The following is a 23,440-nucleotide window of genomic DNA, read 5'->3' as shown; positions in this document are numbered from 1 at the left end:
GGGGTCGGGTGATAGATCCTGTCAAATTAAGATCATAAACAGAGTATATTGGAAGCCGAGAGACTAATGAAGAGGGGATTGAGTGACAACTCGGAGTGCTGGGCATGTGTATATGATGTTGGTACATTGGGGCACATATTGTGGGATTGCTCAAGAGTGAGGGGTTTGTGGTTTGAATTCGACAAAATTTGGGAAACTGTACTGGAAGAAAATATTTTTATTGATTTCAAGACCATTGTGCTTGGAAGTGACGACATGTTGGGAGATTTGTCTGTATCTCAAAGAAAGTGGCTATTTCGGGGTGCAATGGTTGGAAAGAAACTGATATTGAGACACTGGAAATAATCTAACCCGGTCAATATTGAGATGTGGATTACAGAAATGCATATATTGGCAGAGATGGAAAGAGTGTTGTATGGGAGAGATAAGAAAATTCCTTTATTCAACAAGATCTGGGGTAAATTTCTTATTGTTTTAAGATTGGGTGTGATTTAGATTTTTTGGGGGTAATTAGAATGTATATAGTTTTGATGTTTATTAATGCAGATGCTGTGTGTTATTTCCATTTTGATTATAATTGTTGAAAGTTAAATAAAATTGACAATTTTCTTTTTTAAATAATAAAATACAATAAAGGGACAATAGTACCAGCATTTCTATATTGAATGGAAATTCATCCCAAGGCATGGACATATCATTGGGGTCATGTAAAAAACGCTAAGACCCCCCCCTCGGCTGTCCCCATTGCCCAGCTGAGATAGGAACTAGGATTACAATCCTTACAAGCATATTTTGACTGGAAATTACTAGCACTGTATGGATTGATCATCCATCCCCATGAATGCTCCACATATGAAGATCTGGAGGAGCATATGGTAACCAACAAAAGTGAATATTTGAGGCCTCTCCAAGAGCACGCTGAAAGAATTCTAACTCAAAGCTGCACATCGAGGGAAGAACAAGTAACAAACCCAGACAAGACAAAACCTGCAGTAAGAAAACAAGAATGGAGCTTCATCAGAGCAGCGTTCTGTGATATGAAATGCTGCAAAACCATAAACGTGTGTGAGTGAAAAATCCACCAAATACATATTGCCCCATATAAGACGATTCCCTGACCCCGCCTGGCATGCAGAACTTTTGCGCCTCTGATTAAATGTGACAAAACGAAGGAAACCCAAAGAATTTGGAAAAATTAGACTTGTACATGGGAGAATGCGACCTATGCGGAGAAGGCCTCCCACAAGACATCAGCCACTTGCTAATAACATGCAAAACAACCTTGAATTTAAGATTGAAATACTTTGCCAGTTCAGTACATAATATCGACTGGAGCAGTACGCAAGAGTTTTGGATGAGATTATCGGCTGGGAAGGAAATCTACCTGTCTATCCAGCTATTGAAACTGCTCAATGAACTAAATTGTGTAAGAATACCAGTGTAAATAATCATGATTCTTAACCACCACACACATGACTGAATATTTTGGAACACTTTTTGTAAAATACTGAATATAAGAAATAATGAATTGTCATATGTTAAATGCGTTGACTAACTGCAAAATAAATAAATAATAAATAGATTGCACTGCTTTCGCACAGGACAGAAACAAATCCCTGGGTCTCAGTACACCTGCTGGGGTAGCCTGTATAGACCGTATAGCAGAAATCACATTTGCTTCTATCGCGTTTGGTATAGAAAATGCTTTAGTCAGAGAGACTCCACAGGGCAAAGATTATTAAGTTGAGATTTTGTCTCGGTTTTGAAAAAAGTATCAACCGTAGTCTCCGATCAAGTTTATCTCACCGGGCAACAACTAGATCCCGTCCATCAATCTGAATTTGAAGGATATTGGTGCCGAGCCGCAGACGGCTCGAATGCCAGGGTCGGACTGGGCCATAAAATTGCCTTTGGAACCAGTGTAAAAGTGACCAACAGTTGCAAATAGCAATTCATTCCTGCCACGGTTTGAATAATACCCAAGGGGGAGTTTTATTTAATAAAATGTGATGCTAATTGTGCATTTTAAAGAATATTTATTCAGCAACACTGCTCAAAACTATTCGTCGCATAGTGAAGCAACTCATCAAACTGGCCCACATTGGGCAAAAAAGTGGCCCCCTTTGAGCAAAAGAATTGGCCTACACCAGCATTTTGCGTTTTTGGTTCGCCTATGGGCCTATTACCAGTCCGAAGCGATCAACTGCCACACGCTTGCAGCACTTGCCAAGGCACACGCTGGCATGGTCGTGAGGCTTTTACTCCAGCTGGTCCAGGTAAGTCAATCGAAGCACTGATGGGCACGGCAGAAGATTGCGGTGCACTTCACTCCTCGGCAACAGGATAAACTTGCAGCACTTGCCGACGCACTAGGATACATTTGGATATAGCACCTTTTGAAGCTTGGGGAATATTTCTGTGTTGGTTCCAATGTATGTATACAAGTAGGCCGAAGTAACTCATGGTTAACCTATTTACCACGCTAGCACAGCATGGAGGCTGGAGAAACATGTAGCAACCTCTGACCAGGTTTCATTCCAAACAAACGGGTACACAGTGTTCTTCTTAATGCGGTAGGTCATTACGCTCACTGCAAGCAATAATTTGACTGTGACTGCCAGGAGGATTCTAATACACATTGTAATTGGAAAAAAACGTGAGTCTGCTTATGACCTTGGGAAATGAAGACCGCTCTACATGCGAAGAAGCTTACTGCGCAGGGAAGGTGTGAAAACAACCTATCCTTTCCTTTTCAACCTGTGTGCATTTGAATCTAACATTTCTTTACAATAGCATTACTTGTTTTTTTTAATGCTGGGTTTAAATCATTAGATGCTATGCGTGTAAATGTTTGGACACATCCTAGATTACATGCAATACATTGATTGGTTGAACAACATGGCCCTGCTTGAAATGTAATTTCTCAGCAAGGAGAACTGCCCCCCAGTGTTTGAGCAAGTGTCGTTTTCGCTTCCAATGTATGGCCTTTTAGATAATGGGGTAAGACTGTGTTCCTGCAGCCAATGGAGTTTAAAGTGGAAGAAGAACCTCTTGCCTTTTTCCATGTAAAGGTGATATCCAGCTCTGTATGCGTTTGTGTGACCACCATATGATTAAGAGGACTCTGGGACTTTCGAATGCTTATGGAAATACCATCTTCGTATACTTTGTTAGTCCATTAAATGGTATCGCTGAGTGTAAAAACGCCAATTCTGGCTTGGCCCTGTCTCTTTGTATACATCAAGCTTGGCAAGTGCAACGAAGGAAACTGAATGATTAAATATAAAAAATGAGGAGAGCCCTAGCTGGCATAGGATGATATTCCAATGTGGTGCCATTTTATCCTTGGAAAGTAAATCCATTTTAGACATTGTAACTCCTACTGATCAGGGCAATTTGTTAATTTCATCTATATAAGGGGTGGAGTAGATCAGTGATCATATTTCTTTTTGCTGCCTTGCACTTGCCACTTTCATTATTTTTCATTATTCATCCAAAGAAGGGGCATATAGCTGCCACAATTAATTCTAAGAGATTATATCTGGTATCAGACAGTAACATTGGGTAGCGCATGTGTGCTCTTTGTCCCTTTTGTGAGGATCTGGGAAGGGAAAAGATTCTTGTACTTATGTGAATGTTGATTTTTAAGATTTTTAACTGTTGTGCTATTTTTATAAAGAATATATATATGTGTTTTTTTTATAATCTTTGATTGTTGTTGCTTTTATGGATATGTTTATCCTAATAAAGTATTGTTCACTGACTGGCAAAACTTGGATTTTGCCTCATATCAAAATATGGGAAACAACAACTATTGTTGTAGGGAAAGGTTGCACAGGCTTGGTGCAATAGAAAAAGACATAATTTTAAAGTGTGGGAGTGCAACATCATCTTTGGAAGCCAACTTTACGAGTTAGGAACTGACTTAGCAAGTGATTCAGTTTGGCATGTGAAATTCACCGCTGTTCACTCTTCAGGTACGCTAGAGATGTCAGAGTATTCAGGCCAAGCTGACGGAAAAAGGAAGTTACCAGCCACTTCATATCCCTGATGGTTGCAAGGTTATCCGCTTCTACAGAGCCAACTTCCTAGAATCACTTGTGTTGTCAGGGGAATCCTATAATTGGGCAAGTCTTTCCCTTCCCAGCACCCAAACCAGTGTCAGTAGGATTCCTCTTGCAGGATGTGGACCTTAGCTCCTATGGAAGGGAACGACGATGCCTGAATCGCAGGGGTGTTGCTAGGTCTGGAAAAGATCCAGGGCTACGCTAATTTTGGGACTTTCAAGACTGTGGGCTAGCTAGCCTTTTTGGTTGAAACCCCTTAGCTTCTATCCGGGGCTACAACCAAAAGACCCGGGCTATAGCCCCCTCGGCCCCCACCTAGCAACGCCTCTGAATCCAGTTACTAGTGGCACTCTTTTGAGACTGATGAGCCAGTTACTTGGTCTATAATTAAGTGGTCACAAGTTGGAATTTCTAACACTTGCATTTGCTCTGATTCCCCCACATTTGGTGATACAGAATGTAGTGTCATGACCGTTAGCAATTTGCACTGTAGTACCATTTCTTGTCCGCTCCCTTTACCCAATATTCTATGACAGATGGACAACAATATTTGTGGTTACTCTCCCAATACCAGTGTCGGATAAATTAAGCTCACGCGTCAGTTTAGGGTAGTGGCAAACCAGAAGGCACTTTGTCTTGAAAGACAAAGAATAAGATACATTGCCCGCTTACAAGAACGGATCTCAACAACCTGACCCGCCAAACGGGAATCTTCTAGAGCAGGCCCTCCTGGCCAGAAAGAATTCCCACCCTACTAAAAACATTTCAAACCTTTACCACAAATTTTCATTCTCGATGCATGTGTCCAACTAACGTACCACGTGACGAGTTCTTCTGTGTGCTGCCAATAGAATCATCAATCCTGTCCATGTCGAGGACTCCATGCATTCCTTCATCCAACCCTTTGTTTAAACGGGACAAACCTGGTCCATTGATCACATGTTCCCAGATGGCCCTGACATGAAAAATTGCCAGACAGTAATTTTTTTGTTTCGTCAGTGCCTGTCGAGTAAGACCAAATTGCAAGGGAACAAGCATTGACAAAAGTCAAATGTTAAACAACATCTCATTAAATAAGTCAGCTGAAAATAGAGCATCAATTAATAACCTTGTAAAGTGCAATTAGCACGAAGCCAAACATTCCCCCAGTCCCAACAACAATCTTTCAGTGTATTTTTGCAGCTGTGCAGAAGACGCGGACAAGTACTGCGAATATTGTTAATGTATTAAGATATATATTTGTTTGCATGGGGCAGTTTTTGCCTTTGTGCCAATTGCACTTGCACCAGTACGTAGTATTTTTTTTTTAATTTTTTTTTTTTTTATAGTTTTTTTATGGGTGTGTTTTTATTAGTGTTGATCCCTGCAAACAAACCCGTACGTTTAGGGCACCCCCATACAAGGAACCTTTCACCCCAGGGCTCCTTAGAGCAAACCTAGTTTGTACGTATCTGTAAGAAGCGGCTAGAATGAGACAATTGCGTTCATCCTGTGCCAGCCGTCTGGCCAGGCGTGGGCAGTCCCATTACTTTAAGTGTTTCTAATATTATTTTCATAATGCCCTGACGCACGGCTCTTGTAACGACTTCACTACGAGTGATACGTTTCATTGTGCTGTGCAGGGGTTTTAAATGTTTAACTTTTGCAAAAATCAGGTCAGTCAAGGGTCTATGGTATAAGAACACTGTCACCTACGCCGCTGCTCCCGTTGCCATGGTGACCCGGGGCTGCATCCGTCAACAGCTTTAAAATGTGACAGTTGAGCGAGGCTGAATATTTTAATGAGGCCAGACACTTGCTTTCACAGTACCCGAGCACGCTAAAAATATCCATCCATCTTTTTTAATATTTGCAAGGTCTCCAGGGTGTAAATTAATGCACATAAACCAGGAGCTCCCCTTGCAGCTTTTTTGACAGTCTGCTCAACCCTCCCACCCATATTTCAACAAAGTGGAACGTCGTTTCTACTGAGGAGTCTAGCCTGCTGACAAACCCAGTGAAACCCCTCAAATTTGATAAAAGGCACGTGGGGGTACAGCGCTGTTGATCCGAATAAGAAAACAGGCATTGGCAATGCCAACAGAGTGGGCCTTTTAAGTAGGCATGGAAAAGGCACTTGCCAAATGGTGCGAGTACCTGGGCATCTGAAAGCAGTGCCTGGCATTTGCCTAATACTTATACACAAGCCAAAACTGTTGGTTTTGCCAATCCTTTAGTAAAGGACACGCATACTGCTTATAAATCATGTGAAGGCAGACTTGGTTTAGACATTTTTATTACACCAGTAGCTTGCTTACAAGGCCAATTAAGTCATTAACTCTCCGAATACTGCTTTGTTAAACCACTGGCGCTCATGTGAGTGCAAAGTTTGATTGTATGGCTTAAAGCGAGCTGAACGATTCCCCTTGAGGCAGTGTTTTGGGTGGGGAGGGGCAGGAAATGGGTGGGAGGGCAGGTAATGGGTCGGAATGGCCATAGGGATTTTCATGGCAATGGGCAGTCAATGGGTGGGCTAATAATCAAACTGCTCGTCTTCTGGTCCTTCCGCTCTGGACACGTCCTGGTCCTTCCAGCTCCCCTCTTTTCATCCTGGTCTGCTTCCTTTACCGTGCTGTCACCTGCAACTCCTCCAGGAAGGATTAGACAACTGCTTCCTGAATCTTTTTTTTACTCTACATTGACCAATGAGCAGCCGGCAACAACTAGACTGCTCATTGTGGCTCTTAGGTGTACTCTCCATGTCTCTGCTCCTCCTCTTCGTCCCAGTACTTATTCCAAGCTGTTTACTCTGCTCATGTTGGTTCTGTGTGACGCTCTGCATTCCTTCGCACATCTTCGTCTCAGTGGTTGTCAAATATATATCTTTTGACTCCTCCCTATTCTTGCTTGCCTCATTATTTCTACTCTTGATCTCCCTTGGGTCGGTTGTGCTCTTCATAGTCCTAGTAGTGTCTAGGGAAATGGTAGGATGACTATAACTCATGACCCTACCCTCTTAGGGAAGGGATTGTTGCTAAGGTTATAGGAAGGGAGTCTAGTGTAAAGTAATTGGCAGGGATTCTGCGTTCCCTGAGAACAGTCGTCCCAACTCCCATAGGAGGCTTCCTTCCCCATGTGATCCTCCCTGGGTGTACCACCCTCAGGGGGACTATTGTACTGTGGACATCCCGCCTGGGCCCCATGGGAAAGATCTTCGCCCTAGTCGAGAAGGGACGACATCCTCTGATTCGTTACAACACTCTTGTCTTCTCTAAACTGGACTACTGTGCCAGCTTCCCCTTTGGTATCCCCAAGTATGGTTTATGCCCTCTTGACAAGATCATTAACCAGGACTCTGTGAACTCCCTCACTCTAAACCTATTTCCACGTACCATCACCACCAGGCTGGATGGGTGATGATGCAAAACCGGGTCAGAATTACATTTGTTCTCCTGGTTCACAAATCTATCCATGGTAAAGCACCACTATCTATCCTCCTTTCCAACTCTACAACCCTTCTCGTAATTTCTTCTCTGCCTCCCAGACTACCCTTATGGCACCTCGCTGAACCCTGTGCTTCTGTTTTTTCTCTCGTCTTGCTCCTCTTGCATCAAATTCTTCCCCAGACGTCCGAAAAGCAGTCCACGCTGATTTTTCTCAAAACCAAACTAAAAGCCTACCTCCTTGCCTCAGTTACCCTCTTAACCTTCCTGTCATTTGCATTCTAGATAACTTTTTTTCCTTCGCTCTAGTCCGCCTCTGTCCCTCACTTTCTCTACCTCCACTCTAGCACTTCATCATGGTCACAACCCTAACACAGCTGGCTGTACGCCTACCTGCACTTATAAATATCTAATGTTGGTTGTAATCTGTGTGCCCACCCAGGCATTGTCCCTGGTGACTGTTCCATTTACTCCCCTCCACAACCTGGTAAGAATGTCACTCGCACTCACCCCATTGTAAGAATCGCACTGCTTCCCATCAAATCTGCTTTCTTATCCAATTGTATGTTATTTTCTGATCAAAAGAGCATTATTCCTCCTTGTATATAAATAAAATAAATATAATAATAATAATGTGCAGTGTTTCGCAAAAGCGCCTTCATAAAGAAATAAAATACAAAGCTCCTTTGGAGCTTCTCTTCTCTGTACTGCTTTCTGTCTCCACTGTCCCAAAACCCATACTACTTGCTAGCTTACCTTTCCACATTAATACATGATAAATACTTATAAGTGCTTGAATAGAGACCGTGTTCTTCCAGTACAAATTCAGTAACAAAAAAGTAATATCGACTTAGTTCAGCCTGCCGTACGATGAGCCATTTTGTAGACTGAAGGATAACAGGGTATGTAAAACGTGTATCGGTTGTGGTTGTGATTGTGACTATGGAAAGTCCATTTCACTTGATCTCCGGATATGATTACTGCCCACCGATAACCAATCAATGGCAGCTGGTGCGTTATGGGAGGCTTCCCCTTCAGACCCTCTCCTTTTTTGGCCTGTGTGGTTGCTTGCAAAGTAATTCCAATTTTTATTATGAAGCGAGTGTCTTTCTTGCGCTTTCTCAATAATTCAAATAGTTCTAATGTACAGTCTTTGTATTTGCAACACATTAACAAATACTTAGACGTCCCTGTTGCTCTGCACAGTGCTGTGAATGGGTCAACGCATGCTAGAGATCCTTGCCATTGACGATGAGAAGCACTAACAGGGCGTCTTAGAAAAAAAAGCTGCAATGATGGTGACTTCACAGCCTTCACTGTGCCCCATAAGATCAGATGCAGGGAACACCCCCCCCCCTTCCTTTGCCTTTTCTTCTTGGACTTGGGGTGGGCTCAGCTCTGAGCCCACCTCAACCTGCTATAACAGAGGACCTCAAGAACAAACCAACCCAATGTTTGTTCAAGGGATTTTATCATTCTACGGACTCTCCAATGGCCGTCACCCTCTATGGTAACCTAGTGCCACCATACTTAGTCTTCCTTCAACCCCAGGATTGTCACTAGAGATCGGTAACACTGTACTCTGTAATAGCTATCTAACTGACGATGATGGCTTAGACGCAAATCCCTTACCTCTAGATCCCTCTGGGAACAGTCTAGGTATGGGCCCTGTCCTAAGGTCTCCTACTTCCATACCCTCCTGCTCGTCTCCCTATGTCTAACTCTCTTCCTGTTCTCTTTCTCTTTCTTCCCTCCTACTCCACCCACCAGCTCTCCTTTCTCTCCCTTGCACTTCCTACTGACTCTCTCTGGTCTGGCCTATAATCTACCTCCACACTTCGATCTTACTCTCTACTACTACACTCCTCTCTCACCACCACTACTGATCTCCTCTCCACATGACTGCTACACTCTACTACTGTGCCCCTCTGAACACCACTAACCCTCTTCACACTACAACCCACCTTTCCACACTACTATCCCTACCTCGGTACAAATCTACTGCCCTTTCTTCCTCAATCACCCTCCTTCCAGCCTTCCATGTACCTTATCATGCACTCCATACTCTATCATTCACACTCTAACACCTTCCTCTACACTCACAATCTTGCACACTCCTTCCCCAGGCAAACTGCTGGCTTCCTTCCCTCTGCGGTAGTTGTTACAGGTGAGTAAAGGCATAAATGGGGGTTTAAACTGTACCTCTGCTGGGTTTTGGCAATTGCTGCCTGCTACTATTTACAGCAGTTTGTGTCCTGGTTCATGTAGATGCTTCCGGCACACACTTGGAATGCCGGACCCACAAACGTACCACCCTGTGGCCCGGTAGCAGCTAGCAGTCTTGTGCTCATGGGTGACAACGTGGCTCTGTGGGTCAGAGCACTTCATGTCGGACTCTTGGGTGCAGTTGCTGTGGGGGCTCCGTGCACGTAGACAGCTCAGATTGTCTTTCTGTTTGTTGAGGTTTACCACTGCCTGGAAGTCTCTGGCTTCTTCTCTTCTGGTCGGCCGGTTTCTCTCTTCTCCCGCCGGGTCTTGTATTTTCCATGGGGAGACAGATGAACTGGTGTGCATCGTGCAATCTCGATATTAGGCAATACGCGGTGATACTTTTGTCATGTATGCACGCACCAAAATAAGGGCCTGCAAAACCCTGCCTCTAGCATAAACCCTGTGGTGGGCCATCAACTGAGATGGCTGTCCCGGCTACACAGATTATAAAACTTGAAGACCGGGTGGGAAGGACGGCACCCAGTGCTGGGTAATTCTTTGCCTGGTTGAAAATGTGGATTCCAAACTTTTCTTAAGTCTGTGTCCACGCTCGTGTTTCTATTGATATTTATGTCCCAAGAATCTATTTAATCCATATGATCAGTGTTGAAAAATGTGATGTGATATTAATCTCTTCTTTAAGCGAGTTGCATTGTAAGGAAACAAAGCACTAGGGTTGTATTCATTGCAATGGATTATGGAAGACGATAAAAAAAAATTGCATACTCTGTGTGCAAATAAATGGCAACTGTAACGAAGTTGAAAATTATAAATAATTCATAAAATTAAAAAGAAGCTCATGAAATGTGACATGTCACAAAAAGTATTCCGAAAGCTCAGGAGAGAATCTGCACAGGAAACTGAAGGTCAATTTTAGTGTTCAAAGATTTCCCAATTCATAAAATAATTGATCCCCTCAGGTGCAAGGATATGCAAAGTAAATGTCCAGAATTCTTCGCGTTGAGTCTTGAATGACAAGGCACGTGTTCGAATACTTGTTCTTATAATTGTGGCATTGTGTATCTCGGAACAATACAATACACAAATCCTCTACTGCAAGAACTTTCAATCTGTTTTATGTCAAATTAAATGATATTTTAATCTTTGTATTTGGCTATACAAATATTGACAAGGCCGTTTTCAGATGTATACATGTTCACCTGTACCCTGTTTGCTAGTTTTCCAGCCCTGCCCAGAAGAGGATTCACCCAGCACTGGTGAACCTTCACCCATGCATGCTGCCTTTGTAGGGGAAGGACTGGAGCAGTGGTAGCCAAATAGCAGACACAGCCGGACAGAAACAAGGTAAGTGCACACGTGTTTGTGTCCATGTGCATGGTTGTGCCTGTATGCAGAAGGGAAGTAAGTGGATGTGACATGTAGCAAGAGGCATTGTTGTCCGCAGTGAGACCCATATTGGGACAGAACAGGGCACTGAGAGGACACAATTGACCACTCTAGACAAAACAGTGTGCCCAGGCTGGCCCTGGTGTGCAAATGGGGACCGAATTAGGCAATGAAGGGCAAATGGGGACTGAAATGGGCACTGAGGCAAACATGGAGGCAGAACTGGGCACTGAACGGTTAATGGGGTTAGATCCTGACCCAGAAGGGCAGACATGGACGCTGATGGGGAAGTGGGGACAGAAATCGGGCAACAAATTGCATACAAATGTGTTCTACAGTGGTAATGGTGGCATATTTTACACACTCCATTACAGATCTGGTTTGTAAATTCTGTTGCTTGTAACATTTTCAAAACTTTGCTGTAAAATTCACCATTGTGACCCATTATTATTTTTAGAAAAAATATCCTGAGGGTGGATAATGACCCCCAACCTCCGAGTCACCCAGTCGGTTGAGGCTTGTTCTCTGCAGTTGCTCAGACCAACTTGTGGAAACATTTACACCAGAGAACTTTGAAAATACAAATACAATACAAAGTGACTGCTTGCTGCCACTTGTGAGGGTCAGAAATGTGAGGCAGACTACTTTGTAAAGAGATTTAGCCATTTTATTAAATAAAAAGATTGGATGAACGTCTCACAATCCCTACCCTGATGAGGATTTCCCTGCCCGAAAATAAACTAAAGGAAATCTGACCCTCACACTTTCACAACAAATATGGCAATTCAATTCAACGATATAACCTATGCATTGATCCATAATATATTCACAAGCCGATTCATGGAATAAATGTGCGCCGAAAATCCCGGCGCAGAGGGGCCAATGCGTGCGCTGCGCCGAAAATCAGCGCAAAGCGCAGGGAAACCAGCGCACGTCGATTCATGGAAGTCCCTGCGCAAGAAAAGCAGAGGACGTGCGCGGAAAAAACGCGCGGCGCAGGCCGGCGCACAGGTCAACCAACGTCGTGCGCCACGGCCACTGCGCCATCACTCCGAGCGCAGCGCACAGCTCTAAAGTAGGCGGAACACAGGGCGGGACACTCGGAATGGGGAATAAAATGGGGCACAACACTCGGAATGGGGAAGAATGTGGGCGGCACGGGGAAAGTTCAGGAGGCAAGTGCGCGGAACGCCCACACGCTCGCATACAACACGTATTCATGGAATAGAATAGGGCAAAAAAGCGCACGCTCAAAGCAGCGCACAGGCACAAACAGGCACAAACACGACCGCCACAAGAAAGCAGGCGGTAGCGTGTCTGCGCCTGCAAGAAATGTGCGCTAAAAGGCGCGCCAACAAATAGCACCTATATACAGACATGACCAATGTACAATACTGTTGCCCTCCTGGACAAATGACGTACAAAGGGGTACCCACAAACACAGACACGCGCAGAGAGAAAAAATAAACGTGTGCGTGCATACCGGGGTGCGCGGTAAGTTCCACACGCGATATGGGCTGGGCGGGTACGTGGATTGCAGGGGTGCGCGGGAAGTTCCACACGCGATATGGCAGGGAACGTGGATTCGAGGGTGCGCGGGAAGTTGCACACGCGAAATGGCCGGGTACGTGGATTTCAGGGGCGCGCGGGAAGTCCCACACGCGATATGGCAGGGAACGTGGATTCGAGGGGTGCGCGGGAAGTTGCACACGCGAAATGGCCGGGTACGTGGATTTCAGGGGCGCGCGGGAAGTCCCACACGCGATATGGCAGGGAACGTGGATTCGAGGGGTGCGCGGGAAGTTGCACACGCGAAATGGCCGGGTACGTGGATTGCAGGAGTGCGCGGGAAGTTGCACACGCGAAATGGCCGGGTACGTGGATTGCAGGAGTGCGCGGGAAGTTGCACACGCGAAATGGCCGGGTACGTGGATTGCAGGAGTGCGCGGGAAGTTGCACACGCGAAATGGCCGGGTACGTGGATTTCTGGGGCGCGCGGGAAGTTCCACACGCGATATGGCAGGGAACGTGGATTCGAGGGGTGCGCGGGAAGTTGCACACGCGAAATGGCCGGGTACGTGGATTTCTGGGGCGCGCGGGAAGTTCCACACGCGATATGGCAGGGAACGTGGATTCGAGGGGTGCGCGGGAAGTTGCACACGCGAAATGGCCGGGTACGTGGTTTTCAGGGGCGCGCGGGAAGTTCCACACGCGATATGGCCGGGTACGTGGATTTCTGGGGCGCGCGGGAAGTTCCACACGCGATATGGCAGGGAACGTGGATCCGAGGGGTGCGCGGGAAGTTGCACACGCGAAATGGCCGGGTACGTGGTTTTCAGGGGCGCGCGGGAAGTTCCACACGCGATATGGCAGGGAACGTGGATTCGAGGGGTGCGCGGGAAGTTGCACACGCGAAATGGCCGGGTACGTGGTTTTCAGGGGCGCGCGGGAAGTTCCACACGCGATATGGCCGGGTACGTGGATTTCTGGGGCGCGCGGGAAGTTCCACACGCGATATGGCAGGGAACGTGGATTCGAGGGGTGCGCGGGAAGTTGCACACGCGAAATGGCCGGGTACGTGGTTTTCAGGGGCGCGCGGGAAGTTCCACACGCGATATGGCCGGGTACGTGGATTTCTGGGGCGCGCGGGAAGTTCCACACGCGATATGGCAGGGAACGTGGATTCGAGGGGTGCGCGGGAAGTTGCACACGCGAAATGGCCGGGTACGTGGTTTTCAGGGGCGCGCGGGAAGTTCCACACGCGATATGGCCGGGTACGTGGATTGCAGGAGTGCGCTGGAAGTTGCACACGCGAAATGGCCGGGTACGTGGATTTCTGGGGCGCGCGGGAAGTTCCACACGCGATATGGCAGGGAACGTGGATTTGAGGGGTGAGCGGGAAGTTGCACACGCGATTTGGCTGTGAGCTCCCAGGCATTACCTGTACACCCTCCACGGCCCCTGCAGGCAGCACACACCACAGGGAACTACCCTGCACACCTGCTCATGTCTCCCACCACCCCCACCCCCAGCACTGTGGGCAACCTGCCAGCAGGCCCCCACCCATGGCCAACCCATGTCTCCCACCACCCCCACCACCAGCACTGTGGGGAACCTGCCAGCAGGCCCCCACCCATGGCCAACCCATGTCTCCCACCACCCCCACCCCCAGCACTGTGGGCAACCAGCCAGCAGGCCCCCACCCATGGCCAACCCATGTCTCCCACCACCCCCACCCCCAGCACTGTGGGGAACCTGCCAGCAGGCCCCCACCCATGGCCAACCCATGTCTCCCACCACCCCCACCCCCAGCACTGTGGGGAACCTGCCAGCAGGCCCCCACCCATGGCCAACCCATGTCTCCCACCACCCCCACCCCCAGCACTGTGGGCAACCTGCCAGCAGGCCCCCACCCATGGCCAACCCATGTCTCCCACCACCCCCACCCCCAGCACTGTGGGGAACCTGCCAGCAGGCCCCCACCCATGGCCAACCCATGTCTCCCACCACCCCCACCCCCAGCACTGTGGGGAACCTGCCAGCAGGCCCCCACCCATGGCCAACCCATGTCTCCCACCACCCCCACCCCCAGCACTGTGGGGAACCTGCCAGCAGGCCCCCACCCATGGCCAACCCATGTCTCCCACCACCCCCACCCCCAGCACTGTGGGCAACCTGCCAGCAGGCCCCCACCCATGGCCAACCCATGTCTCCCACCACCCCCACCCCCAGCACTGTGGGCAACCTGCCAGCAGGCCCCCACCCATGGCCAACCCATGTCTCCCACCACCCCCACCCCCAGCACTGTGGGGAACCTGCCAGCAGGCCCCCACCCATGGCCAACCCATGTCTCCCACCACCCCCACCCCCAGCACTGTGGGCAACCTGCCAGCAGGCCCCCACCCATGGCCAACCCATGTCTCCCACCACCCCCACCCCCAGCACTGTGGGCAACCTGCCAGCAGGCCCCCACCCATGGCCAACCCATGTCTCCCACCACCCCCACCCCCAGCACTGTGGGCAACCTGCCAGCAGGCCCCCACCCATGGCCAACCCATGTCTCCCACCACCCCCACCCCCAGCACTGTGGGCAACCTGCCAGCAGGCCCCCACCCATGGCCAACCCATGTCTCCCACCACCCCCAACCCCCCATCCACCTGGGGCACCCTCCACCAGGCCCCCACCCATGTCCCCCTGGCCCCTGGTCCTGACGATACACAATAATGGCAGTAATGACCAGCATACCCAGCACAAACACCCAGGCAAGGATTGCATGCACCCACATAGTGAATGCAATCACATGACACAACCCCAAAGGCAAGTAAGCAAAAGAACACATGTCCGCCACACACACATACACAATGGGTGCAAGTCAATGTCAAAACCCATATCATGGCATGTAAGAAACCAAAGAAAAAATGACACAAGTGTAAGATAATATTAAAATGTATTAAAAAATAAAAATAAAGTAAACTCTGACAACTATCTGGTAAAGCAAATAAAAGGTCCATGTCCGGGAACAAAAATGAGAAACCAAAAAACAAAGGATAGAAAAATGAATAGATTTTGTCCAAAGTAAACACATGTAGAATGAAATGAAAGATAAACCATTACGACATGGTGTGACCAATATGAAAGTTAAAAAATTTATCTCACAAAAAATAACTATATTTACAGGATTGTTCAAGGGTCCATGAGCCCAACACCACAAATAAAACCTAATACTAACTATTTAAAAAAATATGTACAAAGAAGTGGCCATTGTCCAAGCGGTCCAAAAAAAATAAATTAAATAAAGGAAACCTAGCACTAACTAACTAAAAAACTATATACAAAGGCAGCGGGCTAGTCCTGCGGCTCACTTGGTGATGCTGGCCAGGGCATCCTCGAACTCCACGTCAATGTCCTGGAGGCGGGACTCAGTCCTGGCCCCGAGGTCTCGCAGGGACAACCCCATGTGCTCTCCAAATTCCCTGCGAGCCTCCTCGAGGCACTCAGCCCGCCTCAATGCCTGATGCATGGAGATCTCCGCCCTGGCCATGGCGAGCCGCTCCTCTTCCGCCCGCTGCCGCTCCGCACCTATCCGCTGGCCAAACTCCTCCCACACGGAACACACCGCCATGCCAGGGTTGCCCTGCCCTCCGGCCGATGCCTGCCCCTCCGATCTTGATGGCCCTGAGCCATGATGCCTCCCACGTCGAGCCCGCTGCTGCCTGCGACGCCACTGCCTCTGCCAGCACGACGGCATCCAGGCTGATGGTAACCACCGACGCCGTCGTGCACGTGCCCTGCCCGATGATGCCGGCACATCTTCCATCTGCTGGGGTCCACTTGCTGTGTCGTCCACCCCTGCTGGACCTCCGACTCCCAACTGTGGCAGGGATGGGATCCCCACCGAGCTGGCTGCATTGGTCGGGGCAGGTCCACAGGGGGCCATGGTGGCATCTGGGCCGGAAGACGGCAAGGAGAACGACTGGTGGATAGCCTGCACAGAGGAGGAGAGGGCCGTCAGATTGGCCAACACATGCAGGAACCCCCCGAACATGGCCGATCCCAATTGGGCCACGTCGGCACGGTGCACTTCGTGATGACGTGCGTGCTCCTCCCGGGAAGCACGCACGGCATCACGAATCACAGCCGTGCGCATCGCGACCCCAATCAGGACCTGCTCCACGCGGCCAGGGGTTCCCACGGCCGCAGGTGGAGGGGAGTCAGTTGACATGGACATCCCCTCTACCTGCGGACGGGCCTGGGACGGGGCATCCCTGCTGGTGCATGGTGGTGCACTCACAGGGTCAGGGACAGCGACATGCACAGGCCCCTCCACGGTGACCTGTGCTGCCTCCTGCCCCTGGCCCTGGACTGCACCACTTGCACCAGCAGGGATGCTCCCACCAGGGCCCATGTGTGCACCAGTGTCGGCCTCCTCCTCCTCTGTGCAAACCACCAACCTGGATGGCTCCTCACCGTCTCCCGCCGTAGCAGGCCCCTGTGGGGGCTCACCCACCCCTTCCGCTGCAGCCGTGGGGGCATCCCCGCCGCCTTGCTCCACAGCGCCGTCTCCGCCCTCTTCTTCACTAGCCGCTGCGTAGAGGGAGACAAAGAACACAAGCATCAGGCTACTGTACAATGGTCCCCTAGACAGGAAGCAATAGCAGATGAGCACCCCTGTCAAAGTACACTTCCATCATGTCCCTCCACAACACATGGGTCAGTCCAGGCAAAACACACACAGTAACAGGCATGGTGCATGCCATGCACATTTCCATGCATGTCCAATTGACTCTTGAAACATTCAATGAAATGTAACTCACATGCATCATGGCTCATGCATATCGCATGCACACACTACACCTCAGTCACATCCATCTGGCCACAATCACACCAAACACAGGCAAAACAAGGGTAAGGTGGGTGCGTCACTGAATCTGTGCATTGTCACACACATGAGTCATGCATCCATGGCATGCACAAGTCACAGACATGCAGGTCAGGCACACAGACATGGCTACCATATATGTACCTGGCATCAGCACCCATCCTCACCCCCATCCATGTCCAGGTACAGAGACTGGCATGCTCTCATGTCCCAAATCTGCATAGTGCTCCCCATGCCGCATTTCTACACATGCAACAACCATGTGGGTCACACATCACTGGTCGTACATGCATTACCATGATGTCCCAGCACACATACATGCATACATGGCACATGGCACACATACAGGCAAGTATCATAGAACCAGCACACCGCAACATGCCCTGTCTCACACAGTGATGCTTGGACACTTACCGCTCAACTCCAGACGGGTCTCCCTCTCAAGGATCTGGGCGTGGAGCGCTGGGCGTACGCGTTCCAGGACCCTCTTCTGGATGGAACTCATGTGGCCCCGGCCCCCCTCCACGAGGCGCCGGGCCTTCACAAGGGTCCTGGACCTCAAGTCCTCCCAGCGCTTCTTGATCTTCAAGACGTTGCGGGTTGCCACCCCCTCCGCGTTGATGGCAACCACACAGTCGGCCCAGATCCTCTCCCGTCCTTCCTTGCTGGCGCGGGACGATCCAAAGAGGGCATCATACTGCCCCAGGACATGCTCCACCAGGACACCAACTTCGGTGGCAGTGAAGCTGGTGCCCCTCTGCCCCTCTGGCCTGGGGTTGCCACTGGTGCCAGATGTAGAAGTGCCCGACATGGCAACCCCAGAGGCAGGTGTGGGTGGGCAACTGGGTCCTGGGGCTGGGCTGTGGAGCGATGTAATCCCAGTTGGGAGTCTTCAGTTCCAGCAGGGGTGGACACAGCAACTGGACCCCTGCAGATGGCTGATGTGCAGGCACCAAATGGCAGGGCACGGTGGCAGCAGGCAGGCAGGCAGGCAGGCAGCAGCAGATAGCACGTGGGAGGCTGCTCAGGGCACTTGGGGGGCAGTAACTCGGCCTTCGGGGCAGGAGCGTGGTGTTCCGTGTGTTTTCGGGTGGCCAGCTTGATACGGAGTGATTTGGCACGTGAAATTCCTGCACGTCAGCGTGAAATCCGAGGAAAGGCCCTTAGCGCGTAAGTGCGTCAGCACGCATACGCGATTCTATTGGACCAGAGTCCCTCATCGCGTAAGCGCGTCTGACGTGATCCGCACGGGCGTTCCCCACTCAGCACGTGAAGACGGAGCACACGTGGAAATCCTGCACGTCAGAGTGTCATCGCGTGTAATTGGCCAAAAGTGCGCGTACACGCCATTGGCCTATGTACGTGTATTTCATCGCGTGTAATTGGCCAAAAGTGCGCGTACACGCCATTGGCCTATGTACGTGTATTTCATCGCGTGTAATTGCCCAAAAGTGCGCTTACACGCCATTGGCCTATGTACGTGTATTTCAGGGGCGCGCGGCCACTTACACAGGCAAGTACGTCAGCGCACCTGTATGCCTGCAGCGTGGGAATTTCCACACGCGATTGGAGTGGGAACCCGATTCCAGGGGTGCGAGGCTCACACGCTGCCTACTACACGCGCAAGGCATTAATTTGCGCACTTTTCAATAAACAAGCCAGATGCCAGGATGAACATACCGTTCCTAGCAGCAGTGGCAGTGGGCTACCAAAGGAGGATGAGGAGGAGAGTCAGGGCCAGAATATTCACACCCAGAACCAGCCTATTCGGGATGCCTGATGACCAGGTGTATGGGAGGTACAGGCTTCCAGCACACATCATACTGGACCTGGTCAGTGAGTGGGAGGATGACCTCACATCACCCACCCTGTGCTCCCAAGCACTCAGCCCCCTGCAGAAGGTCCTGAATGTACTGCACTTCTTGGCCACTGGATCCTTTCAGCGGACAAGTGCCATAGTGGGTGGTGTGTCACAGGCCACGCAGTCACGCTGCCTACACCAGGTCTTGAACATCATCACTGCACGGCCATCAGTCCGCAGGCACATATATCTCCCCAGGACTCATGCAGAAAGGCGGACGTGCATCCAGGAATTCTATGGTGTGGCTCAATTCCCCAAAGTGCTTGGTGCAATTGACTGCACACATGTGGCTCTACGTCCACCCAGGGCAACAGAGCACATCTATAGAAACCGCAAGCACTGGCATTCCATCAACGTCCAAGTTGTATGCAATGCCAAGGGAATCATCACATCAGTATATGCCAACTATCCAGGGTCCACCCACGACAGCTTCATCTACAGAATGTCTACCCTATGCCGGGACCTAGAGGCTGGCCAGCATGGAGAAACATGGCTGCTTGGTGAGCATGAATGCCACTCCACATGCATGCATGTCAGATACTGGGTCATGACACAACACCACTAATGATACCCATCACCACCTCCGCAGGGGACAGTGCCTACCCTATCAGCCCCCACATGATGACCCCAATCCGGAACCCCACCACGCCACCCCAGGTAAGGTACAACACAGCCCACATTGCTACACGGGGCATAGTGGAGCGCACATTCGGAGTGCTCAAGTCACGCTTTCGCTCCCTTGACCGTTCTGGCGGGCAGCTGTTATATGCTCCCCGAATAGTGTGCAGGATCATAGTGGCAGCATGTGTCCTGCACAACGTTGCAACACGCCGGGGCCTGCCCGTGGACATGGTGGTGCCCCCACATCCACAACCACATGCACGCCCGCTGCGCATGGGAGGGGAAAGGGCACGGGGGGAGGCAGCCCGTACGCAACTGGTGGCCAACTTCTTCACCTAGGAATCACAGTGCTGGCTAGTGCACACTGCTCTGGCACATACCATCTGACAATCAATGATGACTCTACCTGACAATGTCTGAAAATTACTTGACAATGAGTGTGCACCCCTAGCTACACATACACCAGCTATGCATCACAACGCAAAGACACAACTCCATCAATCTAAAATGCATTGCCACAGGCGATTCACTACATGACAACATTGCCATGTCACCCACTCCCTTCACAGTCCCGCCACTGAGGACACCATGTCATGGTATGTGACAGCAAACAAACTGGCCATCACAACATGACACCAGTGTCTCAAATAGCAGTGCCCCAAATGGAACATAGCCGCACTTGAGCAGCTAACCGCCCTGGAGCCACTACTACACACCTGTGTAAGAGTAATTTCTATCAAATTACACACCAACCCACCCTGAAGCCCACCCAAACAAGACACATTGCATGTAATCAATGGTAGTCTCATTACCTGATTCAGCTGGTATGTCCTCACCGTCCAGATGTACAGTGATGGCGCCATGCAAAAGTGTCAGTGCACATCTACCGACATGTAGTGTGACTCCAGAGAGTATGCCCTTGTGAAGATCTGTGTGAAATACCTGCAAAACATGAGCAACATATGTAAGTAGAGGCACATATCATACCATCATGCATAGTTAGGTGCAACAACAATGAACACTATGAATGTCTACACAGTATTGACTATGGACTGGCCAACAGCTCATGGGAGTCCAATGTCACCGTGTAATTTGCTGTCACTTGGGCACACCCTTTGCAAGCCCATGGAAACGGAAGCAGGAGGGGTGTGGATGTCTGCTACCCAAGCATCGAAACCAAACTCAGGACAAGCCTGCATGTGCCCAGCCACAATACAGTGTATGCCCAGGTACCCACACAAGGCAACACTCTTGCAAAATAAAAATGAAAAAGAGAAAAAATGGCCATGAAAGGGCCGGCGGGGGGGGGGGGGGGGCACCTATGAGGTCCGAGGACAGGATGCACGCCACAATCCACCTGTGTGGATCATGGGAAAGGAAAACACCCCATAGGCTCGTGGCCCACACGGCTACTCTGTTGTGGGAGATGAGTCGCTATGGCTCTGCCCAGACCCTGCAGCTGACTCTGGAGGTGGGGGAGCTGCCTCAGAAGATGGTGTGACAATGGGAGGCAGCCCACGCAAAGCACGAGTTTGCTCCTCCATGGCTGCAAGCAGGCGGGTCTGGTAGTTCTGGTTCTGGGTTATAATCATGCGGAGGTCCCCATGCAGTAACTCCCGGGATGACCTGACCTCCGCACGAGTTGCCTGCATCTCGGCCGAGAGCGTCCGTGTCAGACGCTCCAGCTGCTCCTCTGTCCTTCTATGGGATGAAGCCTCAAGCTCTAACAGGGTCGACCTGAGGTGACGGAGTTCTTCCCTCAGGGCTTCCCTGTGGCGCTGGGACTCCATGGAAAGTGATTCCCCCAGAGTCGCCAGTGCCGCCCGCCTGTCCATGTTGGACGCCAACATATCCTCCCTGTGTGCCTGGCAGATGGACTCTGTAGCCTGCTCCAGTCGCTCCATCAGCCTTTCTGGGGGGACAATGGAAGTGGCCACCCTATCCATGGCCTGTGCAATCATCTCGGATGATGCTGCCTGTTGGGTGGCCATACCGTAGATGGATTGCTCCCATACGGTATTGCCAGGTGGCATACGGCCACCATGTTGACGGGCACCACACCTGCCTGGGGCAAGGCGGACTGCGCCTTGCTGTGCCGGCAAGGCCTCAGGCTGCAGGACTGCATTCCCTCTCTGATCTGCAGCCCCAGGAACAGGATCAGAGATTGGGTGGTGTGGCCCTGCATCCGTAACCACCGGAGGCTGATCTGCCGACACTGACATCCCCATTGAGGCCAATGGCCTGGCTGCAGGTGGGTCGGACAGAGGAGATTCTCTCCCAAGAACACTCACCTGCGACTGCACATAGGTGTCATCCTCCGAGTCTACACCTGAATACTGCTCGGGGGAGGAACCCCCAGAGACACCCCTCGACAGCACGGCCTGCAGCACTTGTGGGTTTTCACCCACAAACACACCACGTCCCTCACTTGTGGTAGGTCGGCCCGGGTTGCCCTCCTGGGACGGCTCCACCACCACATCCCCAGCATCAACAAGTGCTTCGTCCCCTGCAAAGACATGAAAGAGAAAAATGGAAACAGGCATTAGCACCATGGCATGCAACAAGGGCTGATGAACAACATAGGCAGTAGTCCTACGACACATGTCCTACATGACTGGGAGTCCTCCTATGCATTCACCATCACTGGGTCTGTAGGGGAGGCTCAGGGCATACTATGTACTGATTGGAGAGCAACGCCTGCTCACCTTGATGCCTAGCACTGCCATCACACATTGGGCGGTGATTGCCATGTCAAAGGCACATGCCATCACACACATGGCATGTGACATAGCCACCAAGTGAAGAGGGAGAGGAGGGCTACTTTTTTGGATTTCAACCACTCTGGTCCTGACATTGCATCGTCACATCAATTAGTATACATGTTGTACATGGATCTGCTAGTCCAAATTGGCAACGATGCACAGTGCCTTGTCTACATCAACATAATGCAGTAAACATTGTGATTCCACCTCCCCAACACCTGTAACGGAATAATTTTGCATTCGTGAAGCACCGGTCAAGTAATGTTTGTAGGTGCAGCGGAGCACTGAGGGGTGGTGGGGCAGAAGGGGATGCCAGTCAACAATACTACTGGTGCTGGTGTCATTCATGTCACGCAAGTGCAGGGGTGGGTGGCACAATGAAGTGCAAGGGGGAGTGGCGGCTGGAAGTGCTGTACAAGGTAAGTAGGACTTGACGTCAAGGGCAGATGGTGTTAGGCGCAGCAAGTGCTGGGGGGGTGGCCTATAGGGGTACAGAGACAATCATGCTGTGCTGTGGGCTCGGAGGGGACAGGGGAGGTACACACTGCCTCTGGCTCGGCAAGGTCCTTTCAGATTTCTATGTGTCCTGCAGAGTTGTCACATGCCGCAGATATGTGCCCTTGGATTGGGGATCTCATCTTGGTGAGAAGGGTGAGGCGCTATTGCCTTTGGAGCATGTGGCAGGCCAGTTTGCCAGAGGATGGCCATG

The 23,440-nt window shown here is 50.2% G+C and overlaps 1 protein-coding gene across 3 annotated transcripts in view; it reads left to right on the top strand.

The window, feature by feature from the left end:
• The window catches only part of ACOT11 (acyl-CoA thioesterase 11), a 1,040,268-nt gene that overhangs the window by 236,640 nt on the left and 780,188 nt on the right, over positions 1 to 23,440 (top strand). For 2 of the 3 annotated variants that reach the window (XM_069642125.1, XM_069642126.1), the window contains exon 2: positions 10,939 to 11,065. The exons of the other annotated variant lie outside the window; for it this stretch is intronic. The gene's annotated coding sequence lies outside the window, so the exon portion shown is untranslated. The remainder of the gene's footprint in view (positions 1 to 10,938; positions 11,066 to 23,440) is intronic. 3 annotated transcript variants of the gene reach the window in all.

This window comes from Ambystoma mexicanum, chromosome 1q (assembly GCF_040938575.1).
Source record: "Ambystoma mexicanum isolate Mex_15411 chromosome 1q, UKY_AmexF1_1, whole genome shotgun sequence".
Classification (NCBI taxonomy): Eukaryota; Metazoa; Chordata; class Amphibia; order Caudata; family Ambystomatidae; genus Ambystoma; species Ambystoma mexicanum.
Note: the sequence above shows the minus strand (reverse complement) of the source record. Positions and strands in the feature narration are given on the sequence as shown.